This window comes from Trematomus bernacchii, unplaced genomic scaffold, assembly GCF_902827165.1.
Source record: "Trematomus bernacchii unplaced genomic scaffold, fTreBer1.1, whole genome shotgun sequence".
In the NCBI taxonomy this organism is placed as follows: domain Eukaryota; kingdom Metazoa; phylum Chordata; class Actinopteri; order Perciformes; family Nototheniidae; genus Trematomus; species Trematomus bernacchii.
In genome coordinates this window covers 4,964,761-4,982,912 of record NW_022987648.1, presented here as the reverse complement: position 1 = coordinate 4,982,912, position 18,152 = coordinate 4,964,761, and positions in this window count along the sequence as shown.

Here is an 18,152-nt window from a genome sequence, read left to right as displayed (position 1 = left end):
GGTCATGGCTAAAACAAAGACTAGGTTAAAGTTAGTGGGGCATAAGATAAAATAAACCTTCCTTGTCAATGTCAGACACTTTGTACTACCAACCATCCACCATGACCCATACTCTATGAAAGTTTGTAGCACAATCAGCCATAACAATCTACTGTGCATTTGTGGAAATGGGTCTACCATATGATTACAGAAGAGGTTGTAATAAATAACTAGAAGCCAGAGATACTATGTTCAAGTGATGGAGTCAGGGAGTGGAGGAGTTCTACAGAACTGCTCTTTGGAGAAAGCGGCAAGGGTAAAAAGGGAACGTAGCGGAAAAATAAAAACCTTTTAGGATTAGTTTCCAATTTACAGTGGTTATCAACCCATCACCAGAAAACAGCTTACGGTGAGGGAACAGTGAGAGGTTGTTTGCTGAAGCGGATTACAGCACTAAAAGGATCAGAAGCAAAGCAGCAGTACAAGTTCAGGTGCAGATGCAGGGTTATGAGGAGGGTGGATTCCAGGGATATGATATCATGGAGGATGCTCAAGCACTAACCAAAACACACCATTATTTATCCACTTATCCATATATTGCTTTTTATTTTGTATTTGGGGAAAAGCCGTGGAATGCATTACTGGGGTCATTGCTAAGCATTCAAGAAGCATCCATTATTGCACTTGATGGAGCAAAACAATCTCTGTTGGGTGCATTGGAATAACCTGTGTCAATTAACACACTCTTAGATGTTCAATGCATGGGCATTTGACTCAGGTGATTAATCATGTTAAGCTGCGTTTACGTTTATGAAAGGATGTGCATGTTAATTGCAAAATGATTCATTACTAAAGAAACAATTTAGGAAAACCTTGGTGGGGAGGGAGAGATAACGAGAAGTTAAGACTTGGTTCAAGTCACGCTTAATCTGGTGTGGTGCACAATAGAAGACCACAAGACTTTTCCTTAAGCAGCATTCACATGATACGTGGAAAAACAATGAATGAAGCAGTGCTAGCGAACAAGTGAGATGCCATAGAAACACAATTTAAGAAGCTGTTTTAACTGCACAAAACCCCAAGGTGATCAGAGAGCAAATTGTGTATCATGTGAATGGAGCTTTGTAGGTACTTAATCACAGCAATTCAGCTTTGTATTTCAATAACTTCGGGCAATTGACAACAAGAGTGTTAACACTTATGAGTCTTAGATTACCTGACTCTTAGTTCTTTACATGGGCTAGCTTACTAAAGACGTCAAACTCCTCATCTGTAGTTTGCAAAGCAGACTTTCAGTTATAAATTGCCTGGTCTCCATTTAAGCAGCTTTATCTGAAGTGTAACTACTGAGCAGTAATGGATATTTTGTGCTTCAGAAAAACAGGTAGCCTACTGGGACGCCCAGGGAGACTTAAGCTTGGACCTGATGATCACATCCTGACAGCGGAGAATGAGAGCGCACAGTTAAAAGCTGTACAGCTACAGGATTGAAAGTCCCTCAGAGCCTGCATCACAGAGATAGTGCAGTGACATGTAGCCGGGCTGCAGGCAAAATATCACTCAGTTATACCAGCTGTCTGAACAGGTAGGTATACTAAAGTTGTAGATCACCCTGAAGGCCAACAGAGCCCCTCTCAGCTTATCTGTACAGCATGTTATCTCTGCCTCAGGTCTAAATATCTCCAGTTTTTAAAACTTTTTTTACTGGAGAAAATAAAATCTTCCTTTGATCTGGTATTGGATAAAAATCCCCATTAACCCTTTAACTACCAAATGGGCCACAAATAACCACAAACAATTATTTATTTTTTGACTGACCACACAGTTTGGTTTTTATGAGCCTCTACCAAATGGTTGAGCTGGCCTTTTATGGTAAAAGTGCATTTTCAACAATCATCATATACAGTACAGTATTTGTATGCATCAAAGTCAAATAAAACACAAACTCAAATACATTTGTTTCTTTTATGGAAAATGAGCAATATATACAACCAGATATATTCATGAAAGATAATAAATTATAATTGTAAAAAAATATTTTTCATAATAAAAAAAGGACTTGCTCATTTTACTGTATATGCTGAATTGGCCTAACAAGAAACCACTGGCCTAACAGCAAATGTCTATATCCTGTGTTGGCCTAACTTGCTCATCTGTGTGCAACTTTGGGCTGTATGCCATGCATGAAAGGTGCTATATAAATTATTATCACTCTTTCACTCTGAGACTCATAAGGCAGTACTAGATTTAGTAATATTACCATGAATCTAGCTATTTATTTATCATATTTGATTGGAAAACATCTATGAAACTCTGAAAAAGTCATATTGCTAGTTTACCATAAAAGGCCAATTCGACCGATTGGTTGAGCATATTTTCCAAAAAATAATTACACCCTTGTTAAAACTTTTTTTGTGCATCAAGTTATCTAATTATTTTTCAGTCAGTGCTCTGACACTAAAATATGTCAAGAATGATATGGTTACCTTACAAAAGTTGACCAAAAAGAGTGATTTCTTCAGCAGACACACACTAGCTTCAGCTAGCTTTCTCAGTGGAAGCTAGCTGAAGGGCATTCTGTTCAAAACACAGTGACATCTAGAGGTTGTTTTGTGCATAACATGTCAACCAAATGGTAGAGCTGGCTGAATCAGATGGAGTTACACTTTTTAATTTTTTTTTCAACAAGATATCAAGACACAAAATGTGCTCTACCAAATGGTGGCGCTGGCTGTTAAAGGGTGACATATGTGACCTGCTCCATCGAAATCAGTCGCATTGACCCGAAGACACATTTTGAGTTGTATACACTGTTGGAAAGAGGAGATTCCTAGATTTCTAATGATATCAGGATTGTTGTTGTACTCCAAATATTAAGCGAAATATGTCACATTATATAATGACTGTCACCGAGTCATCATTTTGAGAAAAAGGCCTTCAAAGTTTCCTCTTCTCTGGAATCCATCGATCTGATTGATTATTAGCGGAGCAAATGATCAAAGTAGTACGGAGGGAAGATATTTTCGTTTGGATTACTGTTCTGGGGGAAGCTCGCAAGTGTGTGTGTATGTGTGTGTGTGTTTGTGTATTTTTGCGTTTCTGTGTATTGTGTTTGTTTCCCGGGGAGAACACTCACGAGAAACACCGGCTGTTGTTATGCCTGCTGTGACGTCAAGTTACTCCGTTCTCCGCTTGTAATTATGCCGTTACAAGCTTCAAAGTTGTATTTATCATCTGAATTTGCCGAAACAAATGTAATATTCTGAAAGCCAAGACTTTGTTTATTTGAAATCAGATGAAAACAAACTGTAACGGACCCTGCCGTGTTATCTATGATTACTATACGCTTACATTCATAATTTCAGCCGGAGGGAGGGGGGCGGCGCAAAGGAAGAGCAGATTGCGCGTGAGAGGTGCCTGTCATCTTCCCTTTACAAGCTTCAAAAATGTATTTATCGTGTGATTTTGGAAATAAAAGTTTCATATTCTGAAAGCCAAGACTTTGTTTATTTAAAATCAAACAAAACACCCGAACCCCGAAAAAATAGTTTTTTACGCAAATCCACGTTTATTTTGAAATGAGCCGTTGCGACTTCCGACTGATTTCGATAGAGCGGGTCACATATACATTACATATATTGGTATACAAGAACATATTAAAGAGAGTGCTATAAGAACTCAGTCTTCTTTGCCATGGTTTCATGGAAAGTTAAACTTTAAAATTAGTTTTTTTGTTTTGATTTTAGTTTTTTGTTATAAAAATAATTCTCCAAAAAGTGCTGAATAAATGCAGCCTTTTGCCCTGGTCTCTCCCCAAGTTGTCTTGAACAAATTGCATGTTTTTCTTTCGTTCTTATTATTTAATTTTGTTGTATTCATTTCATTTAGTTAGTTATTCATTTAGTTAGTTATTCATTTAGTTATTTGCAATTGAGCGCCTGAGTACAGCTGCAGCACCTTCCTATCCTGTTGTTCTTCAAAGCTGAATAACCTTGGTCGTTCTGGCCTAGGAAAGAAAAGGTGTTTTAGGGTGGCTGTAAAGAAAGTCAGAGCTGGAGTTAATAGTAAGCTATCACTTTAATCCATTAGGACTGCCAGGGTTATTGGAATTGGGTCTGCAGATTTGATTTTATATGATCAACATTAAAGCTCCGTCACCCACCAGTGGCGTGTTTCCTAACACACTCATTTCTCACAATATTGCACCCACAGCTCGCCTGTGTCCACCCAACCAAGAAATGATCTAAATGGCAAGAAGTGTTTGCTTCCCCTTGGAAATGCGGACACGTGTGTGTGTGTATGCATGTGTGTGTGTGTGTGTGTGTGTGTGTGTGTGTGTGTGTGTGTGTGTGTGTGTGTGTGTGTGTGTGTGTGTGTGTGTGTGTGTGTGTGTGTGTGTGTGTGTGTGTGTGTGTGTGTGTGTGTGTGTGTGTGTGTTTTGACCACAGCAATAATAAGCCTGGCATGGGGAGTTATGTCGTAAGATGCTAATGCCATGTGACCGTGCCAAACTCTTACAGGGCAGCGTGAGGGCCAGTAAAATGGTGGCTGAGAAGTTATGGTGCAGGGTTTACGGCATGACAGACATTACTCATTCCTCCCCTTGTCTTTGCCTTTCTCCTCTCCAAACCCATATGCTGCACTCCATATTAAAGGAAGCAGGGAAACGGGATGACGTTTTGGCAGTTATTGCTTACAGCTTCAAGAAGGAAAGAAATAACTACGACCTTGAACCACTGACAGTAGTCAATCTACAGCCGTGTGTGTCAACACGCATCCATAATTTTTAGTGTTTAATTAACCTTGGAGAATTTACTAGCTTCATATATAATATTTATTATTATCTCACTCCTTTTCTTTGTGCCCCAATCAGTTTTATTTATCAAGTGGCAGCATTCCCAGTTCAGTGTAATTTTCACCAGTGTTTGAAAAAAACTAATGTTCCTTAAGCCCCAATGGTTTTTAATCAGTGTTGGATATAATAAACATGTACTATAGCTCCTTCATAGTGAGCAACTCTCATAGGATATGAACAGCACAACATAGCTAGAGTAGTTCCAAATGAAAGAAATTCTGAAGAGCTCACCATTTTTCTCTCGTAGATGGTCCAAGCAACTTGTTTTGTTGCAATTTTGTCTTCTTCTACTATGTGTAACGATGGACAAGCCATGCTTAAAGATTAACCTATACCTGCAACTTTTGACAAACGTAGTTTAATTGCTCCAAACCTGTTGATGGAAGCGCAAACTGTATCCAAACCCTCTGTCTGAAAATCAGAGCCCAGTCTGCTCTGATTGGTTAGCTGGACGGCTCTGTTGTGATTGGTCAACTGCTCAGAGAAGTCCCGCCCGTTAGCCTATTAACCCCTTAACTATTGCATACAATGTGTGTGAGCGCTAGCCAATAGAAGCCCAAGTGTTATATAGTGATGTCATTATGTTACAGATGTAAACATAGAGTAAAATGGAGGCATTTCAGGGGGAAGTGTGTGGGAGAGAAACTTTGAGATATTAGCCTTTGAAGACCACATTTACATGCCTCAACATGTCTCAATCAGTGATCTGTTGTTCTGTTGTATTTAGCTCCACCCCCTCATGTCACTGCTGGGTCAACCCATCCTCACTCCCAGGTCGGCGTATGTTGACGTTATGTCAAGGTCTCCTGTGGTCTTTTTCCAACGCAAGGGGGGCGGCCCTTAGCGTACATTTTCAACTTTCCGGGATGTCCATAGGCTTCTATATAGCTCCCTAAACGTATGTTGTAGACGATTTGAGATCGCGAGCGAATGCTTCCCGCCGCGGGCCATTCTCTGCTGAAGCATACGTTGCGAGACTGCATTGCATTAAAAACATTACATTTAATAAAAATAATAAAATTCAATAACGTGCTTTAACCAGTAGGTGTCCCTTTCTATCAGCTGTGCACCATTATGGTGTAAATACAGCCTATCTACCAATTGGATCAAATATAAAAGTCAGCCGAATTAGTATTGATACTGCAAGGAGACGTATTGTGTGAAAATAAATGTAAGATGTTGTTTAATTGCTTATATATTTAAGATCCACGTCAAGTTTTCAGTTTTGGCGGCAGTTCCTGTTTGTCTAGAAGTCTTGTCATCAGGGCTCTATAAATACAGAACTACGGCAGATATGTAATATTTAATGCAGCCGAACCGTGTATTACAATGCCGTTATGTGATGACTTTCAAAGAGAAAAGCAAGCACACTCGGAATAAAGTATTATTCTATTTTTAAAAAATGTTTTCGGATTTCACATCGCATAAACACCAAATCCCAGCGTGCATTGCGGCTAAACCATCCAATCATCGAGCTGAGGATCTTGCCTACGTCTGTTTCCGGTTTCATTTATGACGGATGTATTTTGTTATACACACATTCCTTCACATTTAAATTTTAATTTACATTAAAGTATTTCGTGAGGCCTTCTAACATGTTTTTAAATATAACTATGGTTGTAGTTGAAGAGTTTGTAAATTAACATGAACCGAAGCTGTTGCCTGTTGCAACAGAGGATTGTGGGTAATGTAATGTCCGTCAAATTGAAAATGCGTCATTTAAAACATAAACAAGGACAATAAACAAAGCAGTCTTCACAACGGCCGGACAAAATACTTTGAGCCGCCCTATAGCCAAAGCCCGAGACACTGTTTAAAGCATAATAAAGACAATATATAATAATGTTTTTAATGCAATGCAGTCTCGCAACGTATGCTTCAGCAGAGAATGGCCCGCGGCGGGAAGCATTCGCTCGCGATCTCAAGTCGTCTACAACATACGTTTAGGGAGCTATATAGAAGCCTATGGACATCCCGGAAAGTTGAAAATGTACGCTAAGGGCCGCCCCCCTTGCGTTGGAAAAAGACCACAGGGGACCTTGACATAACGTCAACATACGCCGACCTGGGAGTGAGGATGTGTTGGCTGGGTCCAAATAATAAGATGTGAAAGCCACAAAAAGGTGGCGATGGCCAAAATGCCAAACTGATGAGTAAGTCACTACATCCATTATGGGTGCCAATCAATGCTAAGGTCAAACAGCACAGCCTGTCTCATTGTCAACTGTGGAGGAGCATTATCTTCAAAGATATTGTGTCCGGTGTGACAGGGCATGGAGGGCTGGAAAGGCCAGGTAAATATGTGTGTGTGGGTGTTGGTCTGTCTGGGTGGGGTGTTGGGGGGGCAGCGTATGGGGTCAGTGTCAGCGCAGTGTCATATTTATGCGGGAGGCCCAGGAAAGGTCAGACATGCAGGGAGCGCTGCTGCTTCTGTCTAGCCAGAACACACACACACACACACGCACGCAAGCACGCACGCACGCACGCACGCACGCACGCACACACACACACACACACACACACACACACACACACACACACACACACACACACACACACACATACACCTAGATACAAACGGTCAGCCACTGGTATCATTCTTTGAACTTTCTGATGATTACCCTTCCTATAACCTTAGTCTCAACCATATATCCAGACCCTCGTCCAGTAATTATCTCTCAAATGAATCTTCCTGTAGCTTTCTTACACACACACAGCATGCAGACACAACCAAATGGGGGGTTACGTATTGTAACCCTAGTTATATAAGCACAGGCGGAGCCCTCTACTGGACTCTATGGGTACTACCTCTTAACCATACTATGCGAGCATTCACCTACTGAGATATCTATAAACGTAGCCGGCCCCTCGGGGCGGGCCTACCTGAATGCGCGAGCAAGCCCACCGTATATAAGGCGGCCACGCCTCCTGCCTGTCATCCTACACCCTCTTCAGTGAGCGGCATAGGACAGACAGGGCCCCAAGTAGAGGGCTCCGTCTGTGCTTATATAACTAGGGTTACAATACGTAACCCCCCGTTATATCTTACACAGGCTCCGCCCTCTACTGGACTCTATGGGTACAGTGGGTGATGCACTAAATGCATAAACGCCTTGTCGTCCAACAACATCGACCCATCACACTGCCCTAACAGCCACTGCACCGCAACTTCTTCTCCTCCGGCAGTGACCGTGGAGAAGTCGGGGCCGCAGTTTACTTGGCTGGTAGAGCACACTCAGACACGCTTACCTCGTGAAGAGTGCCCATCGGCAGGCGGGGAGAGTCCTCCAGCCCTGTATGTTTCCCGGGTACCTAAGGAGCATGGGAAAACATAAGTGCATTATGTCCAGGGGGGGATCAGATACCTACTGAAACAAAAAGAGAAAATTAAACAGTTTGTATGTTTTTTGTAAGTCTCACATTTTAAGACAAAAACTGCTGGCCTCGATATTTCTTCACTTATACACATACACATGTGATCTTTTTACTGCGCTTCCTGATCAAGTTAATGTTTGTATTTCTGTTTCCACTCGTTTGTTGGTCTGTTCAGTCACTATGAGCAGACAAGCATTCTTTGTAAGCTGGTTATCTGATTGAATTACATTGTCAGCAGAGAGAAGAAAATCGAATATACAATTAATATAAGCCCATTGAAATTAAAGTATTAAAATGATGGGTTGAGCAGCAAGAGCATGTCAGCAGTCTCACATCTGTGCTCAATATTGATTTAAATGTCTATAGTGTATGAAGAATCTGCAGCACACAAAGGTTACAATTACAGCTTAACACACAGGATATTAAACCAGAATGCATTGGGTGGATCTACAAAACAGACATGGAAGTGGTCAGGCTTTACACTGGGATCAGAACTAGACACTGTCTGGATGCAATTACATGTATGAGTGATGCAAGTGAATGAGGAGGAGTGAGCAATGCAAGGCAGATATTTTTATAAAAGAGCCCCAGGAGATGCATGTTCAACCATTTTATAACAATTTGGACAGTAATGGGATCTCACAATATGCAGTCTTTAGATCTATGTGAAAAGGCCACTACAGGCTACAGAAAACAGGGTTCGAGCTTGAGTGCACAATTTTAACAATGACACCCTCAAACGTATCACTTCAACCCACTCGAATGACTCACACAAAATCCAGGAGCAGTGCTGTCAACAGACTTCGAGATGATTTATTTTAGAATACGGATTTTGTGAACAATGGCGAACAACAAAACAAAATCATTGGCTGTTACCTAATTATCATGCATACAAAACTACTGACTTGAATGCTCTGACAAAAAGTGTGCAGAGAATGTGTTTTTGCTGCTGAAAATCAGTCTTTCTGTTTTGGTGTTAACTTATATTAACACCAAAACTTCCAGCCATGTGGTTTATAGCTAGTTTTTTTACACGGCTTGGTTGAATACTAGATTCTGATTGGTCAATTTTGACATTCAAGAGGTTACAGTTTTCGCTAACAGACCACTTCTAAGGAGAACAGACCGTTACTAAGGAGAATAAAGGGACTATGTACGACTATTTGAATCCGCAGAACGTGGCCTGACCAATTACACGTCAGTTATGGACAACAAACAGTTTTTTTCCATCAGAAAACAATGTGGAATACTTTTTGAATACTATTGTTTATTTGTGTGGATAGCATTGGCTTTTTGGTCTTGTTATGATATGTTCCGTTTGTCATGGCCAAAAACAAATTTGCAATGCAATTTATACAATGAAGACCCTGGTACTTTTCTGAACAGTTTAAATATTTTCAGCTAAAAGCACTTGGAGCGGCTGCACAAAAAATACGTGGGGCGCTGCGCTTTTTCTGGAGGTTAAGGTTTGTGCATGCGCTCTGTTCTCAAAGGCGCTATATTGACACAGGCCCTAAAAATGAAGGTTTCTGGAGTAATTCTGGATAATAGTGCTAGTGATCCAAACCGGCCCACATCGTCCGATCGGCCCACTTCAGTACCGGCCCATCGGGATTCGTCCCGAACGTCCCGATGGCCAGTCCGCCCCTGGCTGAATGCCACCAAATGTGTTTCAGAAAAATAAAAGGAAAGCTGCTTTTGTTGAAAGTCTTTGAGGCTTCACCAGCTCAGTCAGCGTGTTGTCTCGTTGACTGACTGATTACAAAACAGACCCCCCCCCCCCCCGTTCCCTGATGCAACTTATAGTCATTTCCCTTCCTTCCCTTTCCAACTTTCTCAATGTAATTACAGAGCAACATGAGATCAATTCAGCTGGAGAATGGAGTTTATGTTTCCAGTGTCTCGGGCCCTCAGTAACTGAAGATACACGTTCCAATATGTTTCTCTCCGCCTGGAGATAATTCAATCATCCTCACTTCCAGTTACTCTCAGGGCAAAGGAGCGCCCACCGCCGGGTCCCCCCTGACTCCGGTAACTCGATAGAAATGTGATTGTGTTTCTTTGCCGCAGCACAGACAGCAAACGGTGAGTACACAAACACATATAAACCCAGGATCCCCTGACAAAGAGATTACATTTTTCTTTTTCTATGTGTCCTTTGTCCCGTGGGATGGGTTCAGTGTTTGGGTCTGAATCACCGAGGCCATGCTCCTGTTTCTGTTACCGCCGGCTACCTCAGAGGAATAACCAATGACTTATGATCTTTCCCACCACTGTCCGCTTCCCCTCTCATAAAACTCAACCGTTTATCTCTTTGTTTGTCTCTTCCTGGTATCCTCACCTCGAGGTGCAAATCATCTATCATCAATATGTCAACTGTAAAACACAGAGTGCAAAAAGCAAGAGCTGTGTCGCTAATGCTCGACGTTAAATAGAAGGGGGCGGTGAGCTAGAACAAGAAGGCAGAGGAAATGATAGACACTTAAACAGAGGTTTGGCATACGTTCTCACCAGCAGCTGCTCCTCGGGTGACAAGCTGCATTTAAGGCTGGAGATCTGGCCAAACAATAGAAAAAGATATCTTCAATTTCCCTGTGAACCGGGGTGAGCGGTCAGGCAGGAGCACGGCACCGCAGAATCCCACATGGTGGATTCCTTTCCTCTTTGCGAGGATTGTCCAGATCTGAGACGTGCCTTGACAGCTTTTGGTGTTGGAGGCGAACCAGAGGTCTCCTACTTTGTTTGCTCAGGGGTCAGAGCTGCAGACATATCGTTTTTAAGAAGAAGCTAAAGAGGAGTGTTTTTAGTGCAAAGTGTTTTTCCAGCGAGCCCACTAGGCCATTGTTCAAACTGTCAAGAAGTTGAAACTCTCGTCCACATTTCTCCTCCTACTCCTTTTCTCTCTACTTTGGCCAATCTCTCCTCACTTTGTTTTCGTGTTTGGGCGTAGTCATTTATCAGGCAGAGTTTTGGCAGACAGTAGGTTGAACACTGGAGACTGGTGATGGATTAACAGACTAGACGTGCTACGCTTCAAGGAGAGAACATTAAAAGAATTAAGATGAGCAAGGCTACCACACTTTAAAGCCAGGCCATTGCCTTTATCATTGGAAGGTGAACACTTTTATATGCTGATATTTAGAAGGCAACGTTTAATGTGTTAATTATCTAAGTTATACATATATAGGAATGTGTTGTGATGGGTGTCATTAGTTTTTTAATGGTTTGAAAAAAAACCTGCTTCCTGTCTTCCCCATAAACCACACGTATAAAGAGACCCCTGTACTTCTGTTGACAGGACCCTTCAATCTTCAAAAAAGTACATTATTAATATTCTCAGGACCTTCAAAAGCCAGTGTTGGATCATCAATCAGCATCTGAGACCCCCACCCCCAGCAGATGTCCAGGTGAGTATTTGTGATGAAGTCAGCAGAATTTTAACTTTTCTCACATCTTTCTTCCACATAACTGCTGCTCACGTTGTGTCCTTACTGCTTCGGGCCAACCATGAATGTCAGTGAGGACAGGCTCATCACGTCTCTGCTGTCTCTATGGTTGCAGTCGAATTGTCAAAATAATCCAGTCCTGAGTCTTTTCCTGATTAATCTCAGTGAAAAACTTCATGGGGTTAAGGAAAAATGTGACAGAGACTTAAACTGAATTTGATAATATTACAATTCGTTAACTAGTGTGACATTTATATTTCTGCTTTTGGTTGAATACAGTGTTGAACGTTTAGCACTTTGGCAAGTTACTACATCAATTGTAAGATGATCACCGTCATTTACATGATCTACGTTTGTCGGTCAGGATCGGGTATTTGTGTGAACTTCTGAATGATTTTCATGTTCAATGTTGCGGCCGCAAGGTATTGTGGGAAAGCATTATCTCCTTTCCTTTGTAAAGGATGGTCAATTTAGGTAAAGGAGATAATAAAAGAGAAACTGAAACTCTTTTTCTATCACCTTAAAAATTCAAACAGCTCTTATAATGGCTAACATTTAGGTACTTCCGCCTCATGTCCCCTCATTTAGTAACCTTCCTAAGCAAAATTGACAATTTGACTCCAACCAGCTATAAACACTTTTCCATCAGACGTGGTTGAACAACACCCTCTTATCCATTTCTCTGACCTTCAGAATGCAAAGTCCATTGGCATGTATTGCGCATGGGCAGTGCTCAAACAATGTGAAAAGAAAGTTGCTTTAGACCAATACCACTAACTTTAATTTGACAATGTTATGGAATAGAGCTGCAAAAAAGTATCACTTTTCAAAGGCTTCATAATGGTGGTATGAAAGGTTGTTACAGATGATCCTGTGGGGAACAATCAAAAGGATTCATCTCCAGGGGACCATGAATGTAACACAGACCAAAAGGCAAACCACAATGCAAGTTATATGAAATGACAATACCTTTAAATTGCATTGTGACTTATGAAATTCATTATGCATTAGCATGAATATTGTGCTACAGTAACCTTTTTTTCATAGTAACTTTCCTTGCTTTCATTCTCCACAGTGACCTACATTTACAAAGAACGTGGACAGAATACATTTGCTGAAAAGACAGTGGAAATATCAAGTGATTCTATTGAGATCAAAAAAACTTGCAACATATTGTTCCTTGACTGTTTCTTACAGTGAGGACCGTGTATACTGCGGATTGGATTCAAAATCTCAGAGTCATGCCTCTGCATCAACACCAGGGCAAATAACACAATCTAAAGCACAATCATGTTTGATCACAGTCGGTGCGAGGTACATTTAATATTCACTTTGTGCCACATTGATTGCTGAATTGTGTTGCACAGAACGAGGGCCACCTCTCGTGACCCAGCCCACTTCTGTTTGTGGTTATTTCTCAACAGCCTCTAAAGAGTGGCTCTTTGTTTCCATTCAAACGTGTCCCTTCTTTTTAAGAAGTCTGGGGAACAGTGTGAACTGCCTGTCACATTTTAATGAGACTCATCTTATTTTCCCCTCAGTTTCACCTCCACACAGGGCAGTCTCAAACACATCCATCATATCGTGCAACTGAGGGCATTTCATTCTGCTGGCAAGCCAATACAGAGGAGGTGGGTCACTCACACACAGTCAGAAATTCTGCTCTGCTGCGATGGAGTGCAATCTGTTGCTGAGTAGAATAAAGCAGTCACTAGCATCTGTTCATACTTCTAATGCTCTGTTTTCATTTCGCCATGGCTGCTGGACTTTCTTTCTCAAAAGCCAAAAGGTTTTGAATGGCAGCTGTGAGAAACTCCAGTGCATCCTCAGTCATCTGTATGGGGCTGTAGCTCCTCTCAGTGTAGTTAGGTTTGAATTGTTTCTGATGCAGCAGAAGCCTGCCATTAAATGGGGGGACCCACACCTGCAAAGCTCAGTGTCAGAACAGGCTGCTGTCATTCACTGTTTATGCTTTACCTATGAAAACGAAATGCACTCACTCTCACTTTTTGACTTTTACCATAGAACCCACACTACTTAAGAAATGCAGCACTTTGTGGATCTTTGGATGATCTTCACAAAGTAGTGCGAGCATTTGACTCTTACTAAAAGGTTCCAATGTTTACTGTTCCTGAACAAGGTCATGTTAAAGAGGTCGTATAATGTTATGTTTTCTATTCTCTGTAGTGTGTTTAGGTTTAGTGCATGTAAATGGTCTGCAAAGGCTTAAATCCCTGTGTTCCCTCCAGAGGGAGTTGACCAATCACAACAGAACCGGCCAGCTAACCAATCAGAGCAGACTGGGCTCTGGTTTCAGACAGAGGGTGAAAAGAGGTGCTGCAGCACAGGCAGTATGAGAACAATAAAGATCTTTCTGAACATTAAAGCATGGAGACATGTCACAGTAGAGACACTACATACTGATATACACCTGAACATCAGCAGGAGAGGACTCTTTAAAATAGTTTCACCATTGTAAGAATGTAAACCAATGTAAAGGTTGCTCTCAAATTCTATTGAGAATAACAATTTGTTTTACATTTGGCACATGTCTTTGGTAGTGACACACAAAACAGTGTTAATGCAGAAAAACAACATTCAGTCATTATATGGTTATCTTGGTGTAACTTTGCACCAACTTCCATCACATGGCTAACTAGCTTACAACTGGCCTATATAATTAATATGAATAATTATAATTATATATTATATAAATACTAGCTTGTAACCCATAAAATAAGCCTATGAAATGTGGAGCATGTGAAAAAGTCTCCACTGTATTTTATTCAAAGACAACACCTCTCATACAAGTTCTGTTATGATCCCATATTGTTAGAAATAAAGCAAAATACATTCTGACCAGCCACTATGATCAGCTGATGCTCTGTGAGACTCTTAATCCAGGTTGAATGAGAACGTCCGGGCATCATAGGACAAATAAATACAACCAAAGGACATGGAGAGGACACAGAGACGAGGAGGAAGGAGAGGAAAAGAGAACGGTTGAGAGGTTGGAGGGTGGAGAGGGTTGGATAAAAAGTAAGTGGTCCTCTAAGGAGACAGAGTGATACAGACAGACAGAAAATGAAAGAGATAGACAGGCCGGGGGAGCGGGGGTCCAACCCTGAGGACCCAGGAGAGACCATCGTAAAGCACCAATGAAAGAGAGGGAGAGAATTAGAAGACCAGGGCGAGGTGACAGAGTCGTGCAATGACACTAAAGAGAATATAGACTTCCTCACTGGAGACTCGTGTGACTTCACAGGAGCCACGGTCCACTGAGCACAGCGGCCATGTTACCCCAGTAATACTGCTTTGTTGGAACACCCCAGAATCCTTTACAGCTTGTTTTGTCAACCCTTGAGAATGTTAAAAAATGACATTATTACTGTCACATATATTGCTCCTGTCAAGTCTAACGTGAGTTCAGTGATTCATTACAAGGGTCCAGGGAACACTTCCTGTTACAGCTGTGTGTCTACAGCTCATGGAGCCAGCAGTGTTCAGATGTGGCTCCGGAAAGCTCTCCAGTCTTAGGTCTGTCTCTGTGGAAATGTTTTATCTCAGCAGGTTTAGCACTGTGTAGATAACGGCTGCCAGGCTCTCTGTGAAGCTCCAAATTGAGTCCCCACTGCAGGGGAGAGGATGAGAGGTGTTCTGTGTAAAATCAATAAGCACTGACCTGCCTCTGCTTGTTCTATCGTAAAACATGCAAGACTCGAGCAGAAGAGTTAACAAATCCACTGGTGGTGTAGTTTCTGAACGCACCAGCCTCCAACCAGGATGTGATATCATGAAGCAATAACAGCCAGAGATAAAAAAGTAAAACCTGAATTAAATAATAAAAGTTAAATCTCCATCGGTAAGATATTGATTAGATATGCTCCTCCTAAATACAATATGTGGGAATACATTTTAACATGGGACTCTGGACCAAAACCCTTTGTAATTTAATTAGTGGGCCTGTCAATGAATTCACCTGGAAACATTATTACGTTCAAGAGATACAGTATAAACGCAAATAAATCAAATCACGAAGCTTGACCCAACTTTGTCCCGTGTTAACCATGAATATCATGGGAGTGAAAAGGCAAAGATAGCAGAGGACCTGGCAGTTACATGTATGTGCTTCTCCCACTAGGACATGTCAAAAGGTCTGCAGTAGGGCCTGTCACTACAATCTCTATACTAACGGCAGTTTTTATCTGTTGATCAGTGGCGAGCCGTGAGCTTTATACCTAGGCCCTCTGACCCCCACCAATTCCCTCGAAAAAAAGAAAAAAAAAGAGTTATTACGTCACAGCGTATACTTCAGCGGAATATCAAAACAACGGCCCGGGGTGCAAAACGCATCAATGACAGCGACCCTCTACCACACAAAACAACACCTGTGAACCCAATTTGTGTTCTTTGACATTGAAAATGATATTGCATTGTGTTTGTTACTTTCGTTGCAGTTGTATGTCTTAAGTGTAATTTGGCATGCTTTTATTTTGAAGGCGAGTTCACGCTGTTGACAGGAAGTTGTTGTTGCTATGGAAACAAGAAAAGTTTCACAGCGGGCGGAACTTGTCATAAAGTCCGCGATAATAAAACCCACCCATTTAGAGGGAAGATATGATTGGTCAATTGTACTGTCATTTGACATTACTCTCTCGTTCAGTTACTATAGCGGGCCCTCTGTGAATCGCAGAGAGGGCCAGACGAGCTTCTTTCATGTAACCCTTCACATTCAACAGAGACTGAACAGGCAGATTCTAAGGATTTATTTCTTTGGAAATGTTATTTTAAATACAATTAAATCAAGTTTTTTTTCGGTAAAACTAATGAAAAATATAACAAAAATAATATTAAAAAAAAATATATTTTTTAAATGTTTTTAAATATTATTTTTTAGAATATCTTAGGCCCTCACAGAGGGCCCTGACGGCTCGCCACTGCTGTTGATTATTACCAGACGCATCAGCGGCGCGGTATTGTTTTTTTTGTTGAAAAAGTTGTAGTGCTAGTTTGTCATTTCCACTCACATGACGCTTGATATGTCAGTCCTATTTTGTCTTTTAATGGTGAAAGTAGAGTATCAACACTTACTCAAGAGCTCATATTACAGGACACCTATCATGCTATATTTAAATGATATATTGTAGGGCCATACCTATATAAGGTATATTTATACGTTTCTGTTTTCAAAATACCAAACAGATCATGCATTTTAGCCATGCCTCATTTCGCTCTATGTGCTGTTTGCTGTCTACGGGGCTGATTCTGTGAGCTGCAGCTGACCATGCCCCCCTGCAGGAGAGGGGAGCCATGCTCTGATCAAGTCAAGAGGGGGAGAAAAAAAGATCTCCGTCGTCCGTGTTTTATTATATTATTATAGGCCTATAGAGTCGTTATTCATTTGTCTTCTTCGCTGCTTTTGTGGCAGACTACAGCGCCACTTACAGGCCTGGCATATGTACTACAGCGTCTCCAGCGCTTTCGACCGGCAATGGCCGGCCGTGGCCCAACCCCACATTCCCCTGATAGGTGGAGAGTTGGCCCAATAGCCGTAGCGCCACTTTACTGACGTCAGTGAAGTGTTCAAATCTGGATCAGTTTTTATCAGATCCGTTGCAGCCCCTTTTTTAGAGATTTGGGTATGGAGGAAAATAGAGAGGGTTGTGTTTTCTGACACTTGGTGAGTTCCCTGGAACACCGGGGACACATATTCATGTATAAAAGACGTACAAAAGTGCATTTTGCATGATAGGTCCCCTTTAAGAGAGATTAAAGATTTATTATGCATTTGTAAAATATTTTACAACTTTATTTGACTACTTTTGTCAACCTAGTTAACCCATTTCAAGCATCAACACAATTCATCCAAAATGTTTCCACAGCTCTCTGGGACACATGGGAGCCTGGTGTAGAGTGAGATGAGCAAATGTTGATATGAAAGTAATATTTAATATGCAGGAGAGGAAAGAAGAAATGTAAAAATTGACCATTTGATCTTAAAGTTGGCATTAGTTCATAATAACGGTCGTTACATATATCCATAGTGTCCAAAGAAAAAAGCCAGGCAGGTTAAATTTGGATATTAGTACGAAGATCTTCTCTTGAATAAATTAGAGATGCTGTTGAACTTAGAGATGGACTTTTAGCTCGACACCCACTTATATGCAATTCATTTGACCTCATTTCATAATTTCCTATTTATAATAAAAGAGTTGTTTATGAATAATCTCTTCATTTTTTTGATTTTGAGAGAACAATTCTATAAAATAAAATAAGTTTTCAATTTAAAATCCTGATCTTGTGCGCACAGTTTGAAATATGATCCTGCTGGTCTCTCCAGGTCAAACTATTATCAGAACGTTTCAGAATATGATAGGTTTTTCTTTGACAGACTTTAACCTGTTAGGATGATATCTTTTATAGGTTTATAGAAATGCAAAAGCTGCATGTTGTCAAGTGCTGTGCTCGGGAAACTGTCCAATCTTAATCTACTGCTG